A 16174-nucleotide genomic window follows, 5' to 3' on the forward strand; every position below is an offset into this window, starting at 1 on the left:
ATGAATGAATGAATGAATGACAAGAGATTACTGATCTCCTAGTGGTGGAAGGATCTCTTATTTCGAGACAATGGAATAATGCCAGAAAGATCAAACTTTAAGTTTCAGCCTACCTCTTAGAAGTTTTTTTTTTTTCAAGACAACCTCCCCAAGCCTCAGTTTCCTTCACTGAAAACGGGCTTACCAGTTGCCACCTTGTTTGTTTGTTGGGAGGATTAAAACCAGACACAGGGTCTGTTTTAATGCAGTGTCTGGCACATAGCCAGTGTGAAACACATGGCAAATAATGAAAGAAAAGGGAACAGCATCGACTTTTCATTTGTTCTGGTGGTTAGTAGTCAAAGACGACATAGAGTAGTACAGTGTACAGAACATATTAAACCTTGAGACGCATAAGGAGGTCGGGGAGGAGCGGGGGTGGGGGGGTGGGGGCCACCACCTCTGAGCTGCTCGTACTTGCAGGTGAGATGGGAGTGACATGGGGAGGAACAGGGAGACTCAGGGCATCTGTCATTCCACCCAAGGAGTTGGTTATGTTGTGAGCTCTAATTAGATTTTCTAAAAAGTTGAGCCTGGCAAAAATGCTTTGAGTCCTGTTGTTAGTGACTTGGGACCGTGGAGACGAACACAACTGAGAATTTCCATACCCTTGTATTTTAAAGGCTGCCTTTAGCCCTTAAAGCATTTTAGGGGTTTTCTGCACTTTTCGTGGCATAGACAATTGTGATAATTCTGAGTGGTTTGGCTGTGTTTAGACAACAGCATTTTCAGCTGACTGGTCCGGTCTTTGACTGTTGGGCTTCTATGAGGGTTGGGGCAGAAAATGAGAATAGGATACTACCCGAATGTGAGTGCCTGGCTGTGGGTGAATGATTCTTAGACGTACTTGATAATCATGAACATCTATCATAAGTAATTTGACCAAAAAATGAAAGAAAAAAAAGAATAAACATTTAAAAATTGCTTTAAATATATAGATTTGAAAAAACACTGAGTTATCTATTTCATTTGTGGTTTGTTGGGCTTGAGAGTCAGTCAGGGCTGGGTCATATTTTGTGGTGCCAGCAGGAATGAGGAATTGAGAAATCAGGAACAAGTGTTTTTTCTGCCCTATAATAAAGGGCCTGACTTAGCAAAACAACAAAAATCCTACTTTTGCACCACCAAGAATCTTCCCGATTTGGGTGGGACCTGAAGAACGGCATAGGGGATATTTCATAAAGCTAAAAATCGGTCTTTGCTGAATTAAGATTTTTCTCTATCCTTGTCTTGGTCACTTGCATAAACAAAGTCAGAACCTGTATTTTATATTCAAATAGCACTCAGTCTTTCTTCCTGGGCAATCAACTCATTTTAAAAAAAGCTTTTTTAGATAAAATCTCCAATGTTTGCTTCACATTTTCTTATTTGACCCTCTCCTGTCCTTTGGGGCTTCAGTTTCCCCACCTGCAATAATACCTATTTTTGAGCACTAAACTATATAATGAAAAGGGTAGATGCCAAACCCTGGCCAGGGTGCTTTGCGAAATTCAAGGCAGCATAACTTACACTCAGTGTGCTGTTGATGTAATTGGGAAGACAAGATCTAAACAGGTCAGATGTTAAACACTAAGAAACATAAAGTGAAGTAACCACGCAGAACTGTAGAGATAGCACGTCACTGCCCAGGCAACAAGGCTTTCACAGTTCTGAGGTGGGCGAAGACCTTGTGTGTCTACTGGTGAAGTGCTGCCAATGCCTGGTGTTCTGCTGTGAAATTCGAAACTCATTCATTCATTCAACAAATATTTATGGAGCGACGAGGATGTGTCAGGTGCCCTGCAACCTGCTGAGGATATGGCAGTGGGCAAACAGACCAGGAAGGGTCCTCCCGTCGTGGCGTTTCCAGTCTGGTGGGGACAGCCAGGCAGCGACCAAGTGAACTCACAAGTATTTAATTACAGATTGTGATGAGTGCTACAAGGGAAGGCTTACACCAAGATGTGAAGAGACAATGAAAGGGGGGGAACCATTTGATCTGGGGTGTTGGGAAGGTTTCCCTGAGGAAGTAGCATTTGAACTGAGATCTGAAGATTGGAGTTCACCCCCAAATACTTCGTGAAGTAAGAACTCTGCCCAAATGAAGCAGCATCTTTTATTTCCACAGATAATTCATTTAAAGGATAGGAATAAAAGCAGAAATGCAATTTATCATTGTTCTGCATTCTGAACATTAGGGAAGTCTGTTTATTAGGGAAGTCTTCCATGCATGCATAAACACACGCACCTTTTCTGCTTACACATTCCACCACAGCTCTCCCGTCCCACTTCATAGAGTGTATAAAAGAATGTGGAAAGATCATCCCAGAGCCCTAGCAGGTTTGCCTGCATTTCCCAGAAGCTCCTGGGGAAGCATTCAGGGAGGTGAATGTTTTGATCACCAAAAGCTTTGTATGCCCTCTTCCCAAAAGTGGCCACGACCTCCTAGAAGTCCACCGTGCTCGGGCTACTATCCTGGAGCCCTCATTTATTAGGGTCATCGATAGTCCAAATCAGTCTTTGTGGGTGACAACATGAGTCTGCCGCAGCTATTCACCTTGCTGAATCTTATTTCCTGGAGCGACATCAGAAAAATTGTTGAGGCAGTCATCGTTTTTCAGGTCACACAGACATCATTGATTAGAGAGGCAGGATCCTGGGGCCACCTACGGAATTTGACTGCCTGGATTGGCATCCCAGCTTTGCCACTGCCTATGTGTGTGACTGGGGACAGGTTACTTCTTTGCATTAAGGTAAATCTGAGACATCCTTGCCTGAAACCCGTTGGGTCAGATGTGTTTTGGAATCCGGAATATTTCAGATTTTAGAAAGATAATACGTTGCATGCGCTCTACATTGCTTAGTACCACTAGCTGGGTCTGGGGCAACGTCCCCTAATCAAACACATCACTATTTCTTTAGCAAAGCACACAGGTAATGCAGACATACTGGAAGCAAGGAATTTTGCAGAGTCTCATAGGAGACTGGAGTCTAGATTCGGCTGCTAACTGACTTCTAAAAACAACTTGGTTTTTCCGAGTTGTCGTATCTCCCTTACAGGTGTGGTGTATGTTTTGGGAGGATTCAATGAGATGTGTGTGAAGTGCTAAGAACGGAAGGCACCATGCAAGTGTGAGCTATTACTATAAAGTAAACTTGTTATTATCAAACCACTGTAGGCTGAGTATAAACTGAATCTGCAGTGTCATTTTATTCTCTTCTCCCATGACTGTGTGCCAGGCACACTGCTAGGTGCTGTAAGAAAACAAACAGGAACCCAACAGGGTTCCTGCCTTGCATTACAGTCACAACACCTGTGGCCGGGTACACTGCCAGCTTTTTGTCTTTCTTTTTGTTTTAGTTTTCTTTGCATTTTCCACTTTTTCCTTGGTGTTTCCATTCTGGATTATTTGAGTTAGGTTAGAATCAAACCAGTCCCCAGATATACTGTTGTGTCTTGTTATGTTGTCATCTGCACATTCCAAGGAGAGAGGACAGGAAATAATGACACAAGTAACTGGAAATGTTTGTCCGATAGAAAGTTATAGTTGCGATAGTAAAGAGAGGAAGTGCAGTTCAGTTGAATGAGAACTTCGAGCGGGATTGAGGGTAGTTGTTACTTGGGTGCACTTCTGCTAAGCTCTTTCTTTGTACCAGGCACCATACCGGGCCCTGGGATTGTAGACATGAATAAGGCTGTCACTGTGAACCCTGTAAGTGATCTGGGGTTTGCTGATGGTCGCTGTTTCTGTGTGTACCTGGAGAAACGAGCCAACCTCTCTGAGCCTGTGTACTTACCCTTCAAACCAAAGGGCTGGAGTAGGTTATAGCTAAGTCCTCATTTTACCTTCAGAAGTGTGTGATCCTAAATAATTACTTAACAGAGCATGTATTGGTCAGCCACTGTCCATCACTTGGGGATTCAAGTAAAGGATATAGCCTTTTGTTGCAAGAAGAGAAACTTGGGCTAGAAGTGAAAAAGGATTTATTGATAGTGATACAGTGTTGGAACATATCTTATTTGGGTTTATTATCTTCCTAAGCAGAGTTATTTCATTTTTCAAATAAGTACTAACTAGTGTCAGGCTCTGTTTTAGAAGATAAAGCCCTTCCCTCAAGGAGCTCACAGTTCAGTGGGGCAGAGAGATAATAAAAAGTGATAAAAAATGAATACATAATATAATTTCAGATGATAGATGCAAAGAAGAAAAGTAAAGACAGGAAAGATGAGAGTGCAGAGTTGGTGACTGGAGGTTGTTTTCAGAGTGGTCAAGGAAAACTTCTTGGAGGAGGTGATTTTAGAGTAGAGAGCTGAATCCAATCAGGGAGATTGCCAGGTGGAAAGGCTGAGAAAGGAAATTCCTGGCTGGTGGACCGCCAGCGCTGAGGCAGGGAGGTGAGAAGGAGCTGGCATGTTGGAGGAACAGCAGGAGGCTGGTGGTGTGTTCAGAGGAAGTGAGGGAACGGGAGAGCGGCAGGGTATGAAGTAGAGGGAACCATGCAGGCTCCTAGAGGGAGTCCTGGGAAGGATTTTGGATTTTACCCAAGGGTGAGGAGAAGATATTGGAGGTTTTTGAGAAGGGAAAGTGATATGATTTGATTTAAAAAGAAAGATGACTCTCATAGAATGGGGACTCAATATTCACTTATCAGGAATGAGTGTAGCCCTGGTATAAGTTAGGTTAGTCCGGCCTCATATTACTGGATCTGGACTAGATGAAATTTAACATCTCAACAGTTAAAATACAGCATCTATTTTCATCTATATCTTTATCTTTTCTCAATTTATTTCTTTTACAAAAGGTCTCATATGAAGATTAATTGCTTTCTAGAGAGAAAATGTTGCCATTTTTGAGTAATATATCTTTTATCTTTTTTTAGTACAACTTTTGAAAGATAGGCTATTTGATCCTCCCTCCCTTCCTTTTCTTCGTGTCTTCTTCTTCCCTTCCTTCTTTCCCTTTGTTAAACAAGTACTTAATGTTTCCTAAGACACCTAGCTTCCCTGCAGGCCAATGTTCATGAAACCCAGTCTTTTGCTTGATGTTGTTGTTGTTTTTCTTTGTGCAAGGTTATTTTGGGAATATTGAATAATACTCCCTCACAGATGTTAGAATTCAAACTTTCAGTTGTTTTCTTTGCGCTCACCTTGTTTGCGACATATGCTTACTTGTGATATGCAGATTCTGTGTTGCAAAAGTGAAAGTATGTACTAGCATATGTTAAAATTAAGCAGCAATTTAAACTGAGATAAAATGTCTTGAATTTGTCAGCCTCAAACCATATGTATTTTGTGGCAACCTATTTTCTTATTTATTTAAAGTCTGGCTATGACGCAAGCCCATAATGGCCCGTCTCTGTCTTTTGCGGAAGCGCTGTCTAACCCACTCTCAATTATCTTGAGAAACATTTGTGTGCAGGCTGGGACTGCTATGGGAATAGCTTCATATGTGCCCACTTTTATGCTAAGGAAATATATATCAAAACCACAAGAGGGCAGCTTGTCCAGTGAAACTAGGGGTAAAAAGTGCTGTTCTTTAGACATAGGAATTGAGGGTGAATTTTCAAAATGTTTCTTGCATAAGGGAGCTCTTTTACATTCCTAGCCAGCTTCGTCCCTTCAAAGTGATGGCTTTTTTGAAAATTAAAAGTTTTAAGGCAAGTTTTTTCACACAAGTCTATTTTTCCTTCTCTTTGGAATAAAAATATCCATTTTTGTGTAAATTCCCCTTTCCTCTTCTTCCATCTCTTCTACCTTTATTCAATCTTTATTGAAGTATAATTTATATATAATAAAATTCACACATTTTAAGTGATATTTGGAACACATATAGCCATGAAACCACTGCCCCAATCAAGACATAGACATTTCCATCTCTCTAGAAAATTCTCTTGTGCCTCTCTGCAGTCAGTCTTCCCTTGTAAGGCTCACATCCTCTTGAGTCTTTAATCTCTGAAAAATTTTTACCTTAGAGAAAGCATTTTATAAATTTAAAATCATGATTATGTACAAGTATTAGGGCCTTTTCTAAGAGTCTGTGTGAGAGCTCTGGAGAGATCAAGGAAATCAGAGGCAGCTCCTTTCCAGGACAAATTACTGTATGTAATTGTCCTGGAAAAACCTTACTGTATGTAAGGTTTTACCCCGTCATTATGGTTGTTGGTTTAATCTGGCTGCTATTCACTGAGAGGGAGGACAGTTGTTAATTGCACAGTGATTAATTGTGCATCTGTTCTTTAAAGTTTATTTCTGCTTTAATAATGGCTAACATTTATTGCACTTAAGTACTTACTTGTATTAATGAACTCAAGAAATCCTCCCTGTGATGGAAGTGCCATTATTATCCATATTTACAGATAAAGAAGCAGAGGTACAGTCACATGTGGCTATAATGGACAAAAAGAATGAGGAGAGTTAGTTTCCTGATGTGAAATGTAAGATAAATTAAAAGGCTCTTAAGAAATGCATGTTCTCATTGATCAAAGTATCCAGCAAGGAAAACTAGTGCTTCTCTTTACGTACGTAATGTCCTTGGTCAGTGCCACCCAGGGCCATGGTTGAACGCCATGACAATTCCAGTTCTGCATTCCTGACCTTGACCACTAAGCATCCCTATGTCTGTTTCCCCGGTTCCTGCCTTCATCTTCTGATGGGGTCGCCCTGCCTTTAGCTCCTTCTGAATTGTGGTCCGAGTGTTTTTTCTAATATGCGGTACTGGCAATGTCACCTTCCTGATTAAAATTCTCCAGCGGTTCACTGTACAATAAAATGTGAGCTCCTGGTTCCTTCCCTTGTTCAGCTGCATGCCCTGCTGCTCTCCTCTACTCACCCTCTGTCCCACTGGTTGTCATTCTCCAAAGAAGCTATGCTTTCTCGTGTTCCTGCACCGAGGAACTGGCCGTTCCTTCCGTCTGGAAAATGACCTCTCCTCATCCGTCATCCCTGTCTGCCCTGCAAACTGCTGTTCATCCTTCAGGACTTGGTTCACCTCTTCCTGGATTAATCTTGACAGATTTAGGATTGTCTTTTTCCCACTTTCCATTGCCCCTTGCGTATTACAGCTGGTGTCACATTGTTTTAGAATGGTCTCATTCCACCTCTATACCTCCTGGAGGGCAGCAACTGTCTTTTCAGCTTGGTATTTCTAGCCTAGCTCAATACCTGGACTGCCTGTCGAGACCATTACATATCCTGAACGCAGAGAAGACACCACTGCTGTGCCTGGTGTCTGGCACAGAGCCTGGTGTGTAGCAGGAGTTCAATTAATATTCGTTGAAAGCGTGAATAGTGGGTGTTTTGAAATGTCAAATTGCAATGGTTTAGCCCAGGGATTGCAAACTGAAGCCCAGGGATTGAAACTGGATTATGTCGCTGACATAATCAAGCCATGGACATATTTTGTATGGCCTCACGGTATTTTAAATTTTAATTTGATATACTTGTAAATAGAGCATGCCCCATTACCACTGTTGACACCACTCCCATTCCTCATCTACTTCACTCATTTGTTGCCTGCCTGGTCCTGGGACATAAGGTTGAGAGGTGCAGAGAGCAGAGCAGTGTATTACTTTGCTAGGGCTGCTATAACAAAATACCACAGATTGGATGGCCTAAACTAGAGAAATTTATTTTCTCACAGTTCTGGAACTCTGGAGGCTGGAAGTCCAAGATCAAGGTGTCAGTGGATTTGGTTTCTTCTGAGGTCTCTCTCCCTGGCTTGAAGATGGCTACCTTCACACTGTGTCCTTTCATGGTTATCCCTTGGTCTGTGTGTGAATGTGTCCTAATCTCCTCTTATAAGACACCAATCATATGACCTCATATAAATTACTCCTTTATGGGCCCTATTTCTAAATACAGTCACATGCTGACATACGGGGAGTCAGGGTTTCAATGAGTTTGGGGGGACACTATTAATCTCATGACGTACAGGAACATGATCTCTCAAGTACTGTGGTCTCTGCCTTGTGTCTGATGCATGTTTCTATAACACACATGTTTCTATAAAGGGGAACTCAGGAACCATCAAAGCAGTTTGCTTACCAAGGCAGAATCTGGGCAGATATAACAAGCACCTGCTCAAACACCTGATCTAACACCTGATCCACACTCTGATCACTTTGATCTTGGGACCATATTCATGTTTTTAAAACAACTGTCATTTAGTTAAAATGCAAGGTAGAACTTAGGTACTTTTCAATTTGGAAATATATATCCTTTCATTCTGTAAAAACTGACATGCAGGCTGCAAACTTTCTTTGTCCAGGGTTCAGTGGATAGCAGAGGTAAAAGCCGGATAATGACATGGCACCACCTCCGTTTGCTGTAAGCAAACAGCCAGGTCCTTTATTACCCTTGAAACTGACACTCGTGACACAGGTTGGCCTCAGAGAAGCAAGTCAAATGCCAAGTTTCTGTGGGTCAAAGTTTCTTCAAGCACAGTATGTTAATCAAAAGCTCAACCTTAGTTAATTAGGCCATTGAGTTGGGAAGAACTTTGGAACAAATGATTATTAAGTTGGACCACAGGAGTTAGCAGAACTCAGTATTTTGTTTCCCAGGCATAGGTTGTGGACTCATGGTCTTTATTGGAGGGGGCAGGAATGAGACTCCTGTGGGGTTTTAGTCATTTATGGTGGGGTAGCATAATAAATTATGGGGGCATAATAAAATCTACTGTTCAGAGCCTACCTCAACAAGTGTATTTACTTAAAGACAAGCTGAGTAGTTATGGAATATTAGTTATATATGGGCAGAAAAGCCAGCTGTAAAGGGTTTCCAAAGGTAAAGGAACGTTTAAAATACTAACAGCTCACAATGCTTTAAACAATTTTGAATGTTTGGTAATTTACCCTAAAAGACCACACTTTATTGTGCCTCTGCAGAAAGAAATTTAAATAAATATAATCATTATAGCTGCCTTTCATTGAGTGTATTCTTTCATATGGGGCCTAAGGGCTTCTTATCTTTTCTCTTATTAGCCCAATGTCCTTAACAGGTGGATTACATTATGCCCATATTAATGAGTAAAAAACTAAGAGAGGTTGAGTAAAATGCCCAAGATCACCCAGCTGGTAAATAGTAGAGCTGAGTTTTGAGCACCTGGGCAAACCTATGAGCTTCCCTTCCCTGCTAACACCACCTCTTTATATATTTCCCTCTTCTCTGCTTGTCAGAGTAAGGTTTTCTTCCTCGAATGTCCTTTAGCTAGTACGAACCTGAATCGCTTTGCAGAATTGGCAAGTATGCGACCTATTTTCTGCATGTATGTGGGCCAGTGGAAATTTCCTATACTGTCCGGTTATGTAGCTTTCCTTGTAATCTACACACATGAGGAGGTGTGTGATTTTAATAAAACACCATATTTCTTCTTCCAACCCACCCTCCTTTATTATTACATTTAGCGGTCATTTACTGCATACTTCTCACTAGCAGTCTCTGGTTCAATAGTGTTATGTTTTCCATTTCACAGTTCATGTAACAGAGGCATTAGAAGGATACCTTGCATCAGGTCACCCAGCAGAGAACATCCATTCCTGGGCTCACCGAGGAGGTTTGGTAAGTCAGGCTGGCTCCATCTTCACCATGGCTCAAATGAACGTAATGTAGGAGTGGAGAAAAGTAGGTGAACATTACATAGTGATGCCCAAATGCTAATCCCTGCTTTATTTATTTATTTATTTTTTAACCAACACATATTGTTTTGCTTCTGGGTGTTTGCTTAATTTACTAGACCACCCTGTTCTATATTTTTATCAGCACAAATGTCCCCAAAGGACTCCCATAGTCACAAAGAATTGTATATATATGGGGAAATACATACTTATTTTCTGGATTTAGATTTTTTTTTACATGAGTTTCAGATGTACAAAACAACATAATGATTAGACATTTATATACCCTTCACAGTGATAAACCCCCCTCCCAGTCTACTTGACAGAACTATATTTTAATGACTTTGCTAAAACTCTTTTTAATACTGAGTTTTTCCTATGGTGTTTATTGCATTTCCTCAACTCTAGAATGCATTCCCCCTGATCTCCCACCCCCCCATTTAACATGTCTGAAATTAGAATGCATCTGTGGAGACTTAGATTTCATGAAATATACCATTCCTCTGATAATCCCCAAATGACCAACATTAAGTGTTTTCTATCTCCTATTTTTCAAGAGTAGAAGTGGGTTTTTTGTTTGTTTGTTTGTTTTTAAGGTAGGGAATGAATATTTTTCTGTTAAAGCACAAAACAATAAGAATTCTGTACTTACCAAAGAAAGAATTTAGGATTCTAATACTGAAAGAAAAACTAATTTTTTTGGTGACTTCAAATGATGATTCTGAGATGAGTAGCCCTGGGGCCTCCTAAGCAGGGGTCCTGGCCCTCAGATCAGGAAGCAGCCTCCCTGGCAACTGATCGCAGAATTAGACACTTATCCAAAACCGGTTCCCCCTCAGCAGTTAACACTGTAAGACTTGCAACTAGAATACTCTGTGCTATGCCCTAAGAATGATTCGTCAGCATCCATTTATCTCTGAATGAGTTCAAATCCACATTCCTGTTCCACGTGTGGGAAAAGACCGTCTTTATAGAATTAATGCCGCTGAACGGGCCGGATTCCTCAAGCCCCACGGGCCTGGTTTTTATAGGCAGAACTTATGTGTTCTTGGGCCCCATGGGATAGTACACTAATCCTGAAATCAGTGGGGATATAGTTAATAAACATTTTCTGAGCATCCCCTGTGTGCTAGGCTCTGTGCTCGGTACTGAGTAATTAAGATATGAAGTCAGAAAGGATTGAATTTCTGCCCCTAGAAAGCTGGCAGACATTATATAATAAAAGAGGAATGAGTGGATTAAACCAGTGTAAGAAGTTAAGGGAGTTTAAAATTGGAGGCACTAACCTCATCGTTAGAGGGAGGGGAGACTATCATGGAAGGTTTCTTGGAATTTAAATGGTGTTTTAACTGAGATTTAAAGAAGAAATGGTTTTCTAGGCAGAGGGAAATTGGGGGCAGGTGGTAGTGACTGTACCAATTGAGAAATTGCCTTTGTAAGGATCTCAACAGGTGAGAGTGTCAGGTTCAAAGAATAAGTATGAACCTAATGGAGGAAGGGGTTGGAGGAGAGTGGCTTCTTATGAACAAATGTCTTTTGTAAGGACTTAGTCAAATTTCTGGAACAATCTTAGAGATTGATTTCAAACTGATGATCAAGAGTTTTCATTTTTGTGGTTCAGACATAAATTCTTCCTTCTCTTTCAGTGTTATATCCAAGGGCTGGATCCCAAGTCCTGTTTTCCTGCCAGTCCTTTGAATTCTCTCCAAATCTATGTTCTTAATTTCCCTCACCTACTTCCCACAGAGGCAATCAGCTTCTAGTAAGAGATTGTTTTCATCAGCAAATAAGTTCTTTTCTTTTTCTCTGCTTTCTTAGTGGCATCAGGGAAGGGTCACCGTTGGCCTGATTCCCCCCACCCAAAGGCCAGATTTAAAAAAAATAGATAGTTTAAATAAAACACACAGAAGCCAGCTATGTAACCCGGCTTCCACTTTGGGATCATTATGAGCCTCAGGCTTCACATTTTAGTGTTCTCTGTTGAGATTTTCTATCAAAAGTATTGCTGAGCTAAGGCACTTTGATTGTAACTAAACTGACAGATTCAGAAATTCACACAAACACACATACACACGGAACCCCAATTCCATTGAATTGGCCATCTCCAGCTTGCTGATTTCTCAATCATGAGTGAATTTGATGTGGTTATATTTTGAGAGGTCTCTTGAGTGTAGGGGCTATCAGAGCTAGATAGATCTTTTTAACAGGTCTAAAAAAATTTTTTTGGAGATATTGCCCTCAGTCTGAGATAAGATTGGTCTGTTTTCCCCATATGGAAGGAAAGGGAATCACTGGCTATGATTGATAGAAAGAAATCTGAACTTTTGGTGACCTCTTTGGCCAGTCCTTTTAAAAAGTTAACGTCTAGATCATTATGTGATTTTTCTCATGCCACATGACGTCTGTGCTCCTCCATCAAGATAAAAACATCAGAAGTCAGGTGGTGGAGATGCGTAGGAAAGGCGAAGGGGATAAGAAAACCATGGAGTTCCTGATGGAAACTTGAAATAAAATAGTAAAACATTTTGAATGCTGACCTTTTCCTACTCATCATAGCCTAGATGTCCATTCCAAGTAAGTTAATTAAGAAGTGGATATTGTTTTACCTACCAGTTGAAAATGCAAGTTGCTTTTGAAAAGGAGAAAGATATAGGCTACTTAAAACCTTGTTTTCTGTGGTAAAATGGCTCTTCACGTTTCTGAATTGTAGTTGCCATTTAGTGAAGTCACACATCTCTTAGAAACAAATTTCCCCCAAATCCCTAAAATTTACCGTAAGGTACACCTTTTAGAAAATGACCTTCCCATATTTTTTTATTTCCAGGAAGGCAGACTGTAACTCAAATAGGTCTTAAGGTAAGATTTTTACAGTTGCATAACTCGTATGGTCCACATGAAGGAAACTTCCTGAGGAACAAACACACAAAGGTCAAGCAAGTGAGATGAAATAGATTCTCTTTTGTTTAGTCAGCCACTAATAGGGACCTGTCACAAAATGGCACCAGAATGCTGAAGGCAATCCCCAAAGGCAGGGTTAGTTTGGTTGGTTTTTTAATTTTTTCATACAAAGGCAGGTTTTTTCTGCTTTTTCACCTGAATGTAGAAGAGGTGTTTTTCCATCACATATTAATTCTTACTATTTATTTGGTGTCACATATCTTATTACTAAAGGCCCATATTTTAATTTGACTCAAATAAACCCACAAAGAACCCTCATATGAAAGATAACTGGGGCAGGTACATAGGGATACAACAATGATTCAGACATGCTCTTTGCCCCAGAAGAATTTAAGAATGAAAGTTTAAGCATTTAGTTCAGAAGAAATACTAACAATAAAACAGGAGTGAATTAGAGAAAAGTAACATCATAACTCAAATAGTCAATGGGACTTTTAAAAATGCAGAAGTTGATGGATCCCTTTTATCATCTGTATCCAGATTTACCAGAGAGTAAACTCATCACCCTCTTGTCTGGAGCTTTTGCTTTTTTCTGATCGCTGATCCAGTTCGACAACAGTGCTACTTCAGGTATGGAGTCTGGTGGTGTGGAGAACTTATGCACAAGTAACCCTGAAGTCCTTTGTAGTTTATAATGATCCATGTGTAATTACCACAGTGACATAAGCTGAAGAACTTTCCAAAAAGACGGTGTCAGAGTAATTTAGCCCATCCCATGCTTAGCCCGTTGTGGATACAGTCAACCAGTGACTTTGTAAGAAGTCATTCCTGTGACTAAGTTGATCCCCGAGGTGGTTTTCTGGACCCACGTGAACATACGCTTGGGAAAACTGGTTTTCATAGGGAATAACAGGTTTTCGCAGGGAGTTTGTGGCTAATCCCTTTGTTTCCTTTTTAAAATTATTTCATTCACATGGTCAAAAGTTTCACAGAGCTTGTGGTTCCTTTGGCAACCTGCTCCTCGATGACTTGCTACTTGCAAAACAAGCTAATCCATTTTCAAAACTGAAAAAGGAGAGCCGTGGATGTGAGCCGTGACTCCACCAATAACATTATGTCTGACAAGTAGATGTTTGCCTACAAAAGGAAGACTGTCTTCCTAAAAGGAAGAGGTTTGTTCCCGCTGTGGATAAGGAAAAAGAAAGCTATGGGCATCAACACAATGTGTGTGTCTTTTGGCAGACAATAGCTCAGTGATAGCATCACGCTTTGTAGAAGGGTATTTGGTGCCATGGAAAGCAAGGAGAATGCTTCAAGGTTATGAGACTCAAATCTGTGGCTAATGTCAGCATTGAACCTTTAGGCAAATTTCATGGGCAACACTCAAATGTCAGCCCTGAGGTTTCCAAGAACAAGGTCTTCCAACCAGTCATTAGATAATGCATCAAAGTTATGCTGAGTTGGGGCCTCATCCAAGGCCGTGCGTTGGTTCAAACAGGTTGCCCCACGTGTCAGCAGTTGCTGCAACAAGGGCAGACAGGAGTAGAATGTCTGATATTCCCTTTAGCCGTACTCAAGGGTATCTGTACTGCCAAGAAATAACAGTAACATGGGGCGGCCGGAGGGATGGCTCAGTTGGTTGGAGCGTGAGCTCTCAACAACAAAGTTGACAGTTCAATTCTTACATGGGATGGTGGGCTGTGCCCCCTGCAACTAAAGATTGAAAATGACAACCAGACTTGGAGCTGAGCTGCGCGCTTCACAACTAGAATGAAGGACGACTTGGAGCTGATGGGCCCTGGAGAAACAGTGTTCCCGAATAGTCCACCCCTCAAAAAAAAGTTAAAAAAAAAAAGAAATAACAGTAGCAGAACAACCACATTGCTTCCGTCAAGAATGACAGACATTCTGTGTCTGCGAAATAAGTGAGGTCTTTCTGAAACTAAGAGCAAGGCTAGGAAAATACAAGGGACATCTTAAGGAATGAATGGAGTGTTTATTGAGGACTCGAACTGGAGTGAAAGGGGGCTGAACACAAACCAGGCCTTTAAATCTAGGTATGTCAGGACCTACTGATTTTGTTCATTTCCATTTGTGCAGTCACCAAGTGATTCTTAAAATCATGAAGTGTTGAAGTTAGAAGGAACCCTATAGGTAATGATGAAAATAAATGATAACATTTATTGTGTCCTTACTATGTGCCAGGCCAAAAAAAGTCTTTTATTTGCATTATCTTTTTCACTTGTATGGCCTTATTTAACTCCTCCAATAATCCCATAAAGAAGGTGTTTAGGCAAATAAGGAAACTGAGGTATGAAAGAGAACGTGTAAGTAGCACAAGGTTGCACAGTTAGTGCATGGCAAAGCTGGCACACACACCTACATCAGTCTGAGGCCAGAGTCTACACTTTTTAACTACTAGCTGCTAGAGAACACAAATTATGTTCTCCAAGTCCCCAGGAGTTCTCTAAGGCACGGTTCAGTGCAAAGGACCAAGGGATGTATTGAAAATAACAGAGCCTGCCCTCTGAAGTAGAAACCATGTATAGTTTAATATGCCAATTATAAAGTGTCACGGTGAGTTCTGGGTTGCCCTCCAGTTTCCCCTCACTAAAGAACTGGCTGCACCTCTTCACAAGGGTGGCTGTTCTTGCTCTGGGACATTGGCTTATGCTTCAAGTTTCAGTCATTTTGAGTACTTAAAAAAAAATACCAATGCACAGACCCCATCCACTGAGATTCTGATTTAAATGGTCTGAGGAATAGCCCAATCATCAGTACTTTTTGAAAACTCTATAACTGAACCTCCTGTATGTCCCTTGTGGACAACCGCTGCTTTTCACTTTTGCTTATTAATTTGGTGACGGGCTATGTATTGCTTTTTTTTTTCTCTGAGAGCATAATTTCAATTCTCTAGCAGCTATTTGTGGTTTTGGTTTTTTATGGTCTGAGAGGATGGATTGGGCCTTAAAAACCTTTGGCTCTTTGGAAGACGCTGTCACTGGTAGGTGCAGCGTCCTATCTGAGAATGGATTCCCTGTTTACACCACCCATTACGTATCCTGGGAACTACATCTACACATCTCCCCACAACACTGCTCAGACTATAAGATTGAATTACTTTATACCTAAAATCCTGTAGATTGCAGCAGGCTGTATGCTGTTGCTATAGCTTGAAGATCAAGGGCATATTTTTGTCTTACGACAACCCCTGCTATGTATGTATATGTGCTGTTCACTTAAAATACACACGGATATACATATACACATGTCTTAGTTTCACTTTAGGTCTGTGGGGCTTTCGGAATGTCTCAAAAATATCGTCTGACCGCATTAGGAAGAGGTTAAGAGGTTGATCTGGACCAGTGCCTTGACTCTAAAATGAGGAAACCAAGTCTTGGGGCTGAGAGGAGACCCATTGGAGTAGGCAGGGCTAGAACTCCGGTCCCTTGACGCTCATGGTCTTGCGTCTCGGCCCTGCTGCCTTACTTCAACGTGTCTTTTTCAGCCTCTCCTCTTATTCACACCACCACCTTCCTGTCCTTGTCCTAACTTGATTCCTGAATTATTGCAATAGCTAAGGAAAGAGGGAAAAAATACCTGGAAGAAACCACATCAAAATGCCAACAGTGGTTGAATTTGA

General features: G+C 41.0%; 1 protein-coding gene across 9 annotated transcripts in view; it reads left to right on the top strand.

The window, feature by feature from the left end:
• The window catches only part of RBM47 (RNA binding motif protein 47), a 147884-nt gene that overhangs the window by 46285 nt on the left and 85425 nt on the right, over positions 1-16174 (top strand). For 2 of the 9 annotated variants that reach the window (XM_081054936.1, XM_081054941.1), the window contains exons 2-3: positions 9492-9577; positions 13072-13161. The exons of 5 other annotated variants lie outside the window; for them this stretch is intronic. The gene's annotated coding sequence lies outside the window, so the exon portion shown is untranslated. The remainder of the gene's footprint in view (positions 1-9491; positions 9578-13071; positions 13162-16174) is intronic. 2 more of the 9 variants (XM_081054935.1, XM_081054933.1) reach the window with 1 other exon arrangement.

The sequence above is a fragment of the Rhinolophus hipposideros genome, assembly GCF_964194185.1.
Source record: "Rhinolophus hipposideros genome assembly, chromosome: 1".
Classification (NCBI taxonomy): Eukaryota; Metazoa; Chordata; class Mammalia; order Chiroptera; family Rhinolophidae; genus Rhinolophus; species Rhinolophus hipposideros.